Source organism: Carassius auratus, chromosome 8 (genome assembly GCF_003368295.1).
Source record: "Carassius auratus strain Wakin chromosome 8, ASM336829v1, whole genome shotgun sequence".
NCBI lineage: Eukaryota > Metazoa > Chordata > Actinopteri > Cypriniformes > Cyprinidae > Carassius > Carassius auratus.
The window spans coordinates 28,034,171-28,040,113 of record NC_039250.1 but is presented as its reverse complement, the minus strand read 5'-3'; the positions used below and the strand labels follow the sequence as shown (position 1 = coordinate 28,040,113).

At 38.1% G+C, this 5,943-nt stretch overlaps 1 long non-coding RNA gene across 1 annotated transcript; it reads left to right on the top strand.

Moving 5' to 3' along the window:
• The first annotated feature begins 4,501 nt into the window (after nt 1-4,501).
• Nucleotides 4,502-5,435, top strand: LOC113106806 (uncharacterized). Its single transcript, XR_003292579.1, has 2 exons — nt 4,502-4,987; nt 5,166-5,435. It is a non-coding gene; the product is annotated as an uncharacterized LOC113106806 (long non-coding RNA).
• The last annotated feature ends 508 nt before the right edge of the window (nt 5,436-5,943 follow it).

The following is a 5,943-nucleotide window of genomic DNA, read 5'->3' as shown; positions in this document are numbered from 1 at the left end:
ATACCTGAGCTCCTTATGTGATCTCTCTCTCTCTCTCTCTATTCTCTCTCTCTCTCGTTTATTTGGATTCGTTATGTATTGTATAAAGCTTACTGTTTGTATTGTCGTACGCATATTTACTCTGTGTGATTTGTAGTTTGATGTATTACTAGTTTAATTATTAAAAACCCATATACTGACGATTGGCTTGGACTCCACCCCACTCACATTACGAGTCACTGAGATGTTTGACCTATAGCTACAAGCTCTAAATTTAGAAACTAAATTTATCATAAGGATAGGATAATATTTTCATGGCCAGAGAATACTTTTCCTTGAATTATAAGGCGTGATAACTTTATTGAAAATTGATAGGTCTACAGTGGTTTGCTAGACATACCACGGTTTGATTTGCAGTAATTTACAGTAAGAGATATCACAATAATTGATATGAAGAATGTAATATTGACATATTAATGAGTAAGTTACCGTGCCCTGTGATTATTTATTGTTATAGGCAATTGAGCTATTTTTCATAATCAATCAAATTTAATGTAACTGTCATCTGAGATTTAAATTAATCATATTCCTGATTAATTATTCAAATTCCCTATATATCATTTGAGTTAATTACTATGTAAAACTCATTGTTGTTACATCTTCATCCCTCCCGGGGTGGAGCTGCTCTTCTCTCTAGAAATATGGCAAATAGTCTTAGAGTTCATACTTGACTAACTGGGGCCCAGGTCAGGAAGCAGACAGACTGGCTAAACCGACCGTCTGCTAGCTGCCTCCTGTCACAGAGGTCAGTTAATTCTCAGCACATAGAGACTCTTTCACCTAGATATCACACTATAGAGACTGTGTCTGTTCCCCGAACTAGAAAATACAAAAAAAGTCCAAAGAAATTAAGGTTAATAATTTAATTGAGGTTCAACAAATAAAAAACAAATGCAATATGGATAAACAAATGATAAAGCTTGGCTTATTGCATATCAGATCCCTTTCTACGAAAACACTTTTTTTAAATAATATGATAACTGATCATAATATAGATGTGCTCTGTTTGACAGAAACCTGGCTAAAACCTGATGATTACATTATTTTAAATGAGTCCACCCCCCCAAGATTACTGTTATAAACACGAGCCACGTCTAAAAGGCAAAGGTGGAGGTGTTGCTTCAATTTATAACAACGTTTTCAGGATTTCTCAGAGGGCAGGCTTCAAGTATAACTCGTTTGAAGTAATGGTGCTACATATAACATTATCCAGAGAAACAAATGTTAATGATAAATCCCGTTATGTTTGTACTGGCTACTGTATACAGGCCACCAGGGCACCATACATACTTTATTAAAGAGTTTGGTGATTCTACATCCAAGTTAGTTCTGGCTGCAGATAAAGTTTTAATAGTTGGTGATTTTAATATCCATGTCGTAAATGATAAAGAAGCATTGGGATCAGCATTTATAAACATTCTGAACTCTATTGGTGTTAGACAACATGTTTCAGGACCTACTCATTGTCGAAATCATACTCTAGATTTAATACTGTCACATGGAATTGATGTTGATAGTGTTGAAATTATTCAGCCAAGTGATGATATCTCAGATCATTATTTAGTTCTGTGCAAACTTCATATAGCCAAAATTGTAAATTCTACTTCTTGTTACAAGTATCGAAGAACCATCACTTCTACCACAAAAGACTGCTTTTTAAGTTATCTTCCTGATGTATCCAAATTCCTTAGCATATCCAAAACCTCAGAACAACTTGATGATGTAACAGAAACTATGGACTCTCTCTTTTCTAGCACTTTAAATACAGTTGCTCCTTTACGCTTAAGGAAGGTTAAGGAAAACAGTTTGACACCATGGTATAATGAGCATACTCGCACCCTAAAGAGAGCAGCCCGAAAAATGGAGCGATCCAGCTGGAGGAAAACAAAACTAGAGGTATTTCTTATTGCTTGGTGGGAAAGTAACATATCCTACAGAAAAGCATTAAAAACTGCTAGATCTGATTATTTTTCTTCTCTTTTAGAAGAAGATAAACATAACCCCAGGTATTATTCAATACAGTGGCTAAATTAACGAAAAATAAAGCCTAAACAAGTGATGACATTTCCCAACACCACAGCAGTAATGACTTTATGAACTACTTTACTTCTAAAATCGATACTATTAGAGATAAAATTGCAACCATTCAGCCATCCGCTACAGTATCACATCAGACAGTGCAATATAAACCCCCTGAGGAACAGTTCCACTCATTCTCTACTATAGGAAAGGAAGAGTTGTATAAACTTGTTAAATCTTCTAAACCAACAACATGTATGTTAGACCCTATACCATCTAAGCTCCTAAAAGAGGCGCTTCCAGAAGTCATAGGTCCTCTTTTGACTATTATTAATTCCTCATTGTCATTAGGGTATGTCCCCAAAACTTTCAAACTGGCTGTTATTAAACCTCTCATAAAAAAAACACAACTTGACCCCAAAGAACTAGTTAATTATAGACCAATCTCGAATCTCCCTTTTTCTGTCCAAGATACTAGAAACGGTGGTATCCTCACGATTATATTCCTTCTTAGAGAAAAATTGTATATGTGAGGATTTCCAGTCAGGATTTGCTCTCCTTAAAGTTGCAAATGATCTGCTCTTATCATCTGATCGTGGTTGTATCTCTCTATAAGTTTTATTGGATCTTAGTGCTGCGTTTGACATAATTGACCACAGCATTCTTTTGCATAGACTTGAACACTTTGTTGGCATCAGTGGAAGTGCATTAGCATGGTTTAAATCGTACTTATATGACCGTCATCAGTTCGTAACAGTGAATGAAGATGTATCATATCGATCACAAGTGCAGTATGGAGTACCTCAAGGCTCAGTACTAGGGCCGCTACTCTTCACGCTTTATATGTTACCCTTGGGAGATGGGTAACAGGAAACATGGTGTTAGCTTTCACTGTTATGCTGATGATACTCAGCTTTATATTTCTTCGCGGCCCGGTGAAACACACCAATTTGAAAAACTAATGGAATGCATAGTCGATATAAAAAATTGGATGACGAGTAATTTCTTACTGCTAAATTCAGAAAAAATAGAGGTGTTTATTATAGGACCTAAAAACTCTGCTTGTAATAACCTAGAACACTGTCTAAGACTTGAAGGTTGCTCTGTCAATTCTTCGTCATCAGTTAGGAACCTAAGTGTGCTATTTGATCGCAATCTTTCCTTAGAAAGCCATGTTTCTAGCATTTGTAAAACTGCATTTTTCCATCTCAAAAATATATCTAAATTACGGCCTATGCTCTCAATGTCAAATGCAGAAATGTTAATCCATGCATTTATGACTTCAAGGTTAGATTATTGTAATGCTTTATTGGGTGGTTGTTATTGGGACACCATGCTTCCCATTGTTATACAAACTTCTCAGAGGGGAACCCTGGAGTCTGCCCAAAAGACAGGACCTTCTCCTTTAGTTTTAGTTGCAGGGACAGATTTGGTATCCAAATCCAGACAGACTACAACTATGGGTGCTGAAAAGTTCAGATCCTGCAATATGAATGTGAAAAAATACGGTTCTGAATTCAAGAGCACCCTCCACCAGAAATATGTACGCTTGTAGATGGAAAATATTCACTGCAGTTGCTTGATTCCAGAGCAATGCTCGGTGCTACTGGTGTAAAGTTTTCTGCAGTCCATGCTAGAGAATAACAGGGCACCCTCCACCCTAAGAGTATACATTGCTGCGATTTCTGCAGAGCATGCATATGCTAATGAACAACCTTTGTTCTCTTAGATCTCATAACTTAGACACTTGTTTTCTTAAAGGTGTTTGGTGATTGTGCCCTGCTCAGACTGTTAGGTGTGGATTTAAATTATTTACGACACTGGACGAGACATTCCAAAGTCACGTGAGCAGCCTCAAAGGAGAAACAACCACATTCCTAAACACACACACACACAAACTTTTCTTTACGCCCTTTATGTAAGCCCTTAATAATATGTATTTTTATTAGGTTTGTGCTTTGCATACAAGGGTTAATCCTTTTTATGTGAGGATTATAAACTGCTAATTGGAAATGTTTCTCCTAATTTTAATGTTCTCAAATAGAATCATGAGTTGTAACCCTACCCCCTTAGTAGCTCATAAAACTTTATGATCCCACTGGGAAACAGGACAGGAAAAGCAAGCCCACTGGCACCTTCTCTCAATGTATTCTAAACTATTACCTTTTCTCAATGTATTCTAAATGTATTAAGTATTGCTTTTTGGTGCATTAGATGTTTTCCATTATCAAAAAATTTGAGTATCCACAATTTTATCGTGTGTCAATCTTTAAATGTGTGTAATTCTGCATATGAATGTAACGTCGTGTTTCTATCAGTTATATATGTACTTTTTTGTGTCTTTGGAATTGTCATGTTGTGACCCAACTATCCACCTATATGCAGGCTGTGTAAAATGTATTAATCTGGAATTATGAACTTGCTGGAATATCACTGCTGAAATCTTATAAGCCAGAACTTATTAGAGTGGGTGTTTCCCCAGAGACAAAGGAACTTTTTCACGCTTCAGATCGCGGACGTTCATTGGTTGTTCACGCGAACAGAGGCGTGAACCAGTCGAGCTATAAGAGATTACCCAGGAAGTTCCTCCCCCTCTTGACTCTCTTCGCCTCTTCTCTGGCGCTCTGACCTCGCTCGTCCTTCTTCGCGGCCTTGGTCCGCTCTCCTATTGTCTGATCTCAGCACAGCGGCTGAGAGAACAGCCTTTCTCATGGCTCCTTCGGGAGCTTTCATCTCCGTTGTTTTTGTTTCTTTTCCTTACTAAGTTTATTCATCTATTCGCCTCTCCACACAAGGAAGACTAATTATGAAACATTGCTTTGTTGGACCTTTCATATATCGCGCGATTCCGCAGCAGCCCTAGAAGACACGAGAGAACACGCCTAGCCACAAAGACCATGCTCACGCTGCTCCAGCGCACGCCGGTATGGTGAGTCACAAAGTTTGGATATTTCACAAAAATATCCAAATCCGTTAAAGGATTTTTAGGCTGCATTAATTAAGTAAACCGGAACTGGAAACACTTCACATAACACCCTATGTACTTGCTACATCATTAGAAGAATAGCATCTACGCTAATATTTGTCTGTTTCTCTCTTGTTCCGAGGTCACCGTTGCTACCAGATCCAGTCTGAATCCAGATCAGAGGGTCACTGCAGTCACCCGGATCCAGTACGTATCCAGACATGATGGTGGATCAGCACCTAGAAAGGACCTCTACAGCCCTGAAAGACAGTGGAGACCAGGACAACTAGAGCCCCAGATACCTCTTCAAAGGGGGAGACACTTTAGACCCAAATTGTTACAGACCTATATCTATTCTACCATGTACTGCGAAAATATTTGAAAGCCTAATTAATAAACAGATTATAAAATATTTTGAGTTCCACCATTTATTCACAGCCGCGCAATCTGGTTTCAGAGCTGGTCATGGATGCACTTCTGCCACGTTAAAGGTACTTAATGATATCATAACCTCTATCGATAGTAAACATTATTGTGCAGCCGTCTTTATTGATCTTGCCAAGGCTTTTGACTCGGTCAGTCATTGTGTTCTTATTTACAGACTTAATAACCTTGGTTTCTCAAGAGAATGCATTGCTTGGTTCTCAGATTATTTTTTAGACAGAGTTCAGTGTGTAAGATCAAAGGACATGTTGTCCAGTCCTGTGGCAGTCTCAATAGGGGTGCCTCAGGGTTCAATTCTGGGGCCAACCCTTTTTTCTATATATATCAGTGAGGTTGCTAGTGCTGCTGGTGATTCGTTAATCCATTTATATGCAGACGATACCATTTTATATACATCGGGACCCTCTTTAGACTCTGTGTTAATTAACCTTCAGACTAGTTCTAATGCCATACAACATGCCTTTCTTGACCTTCAG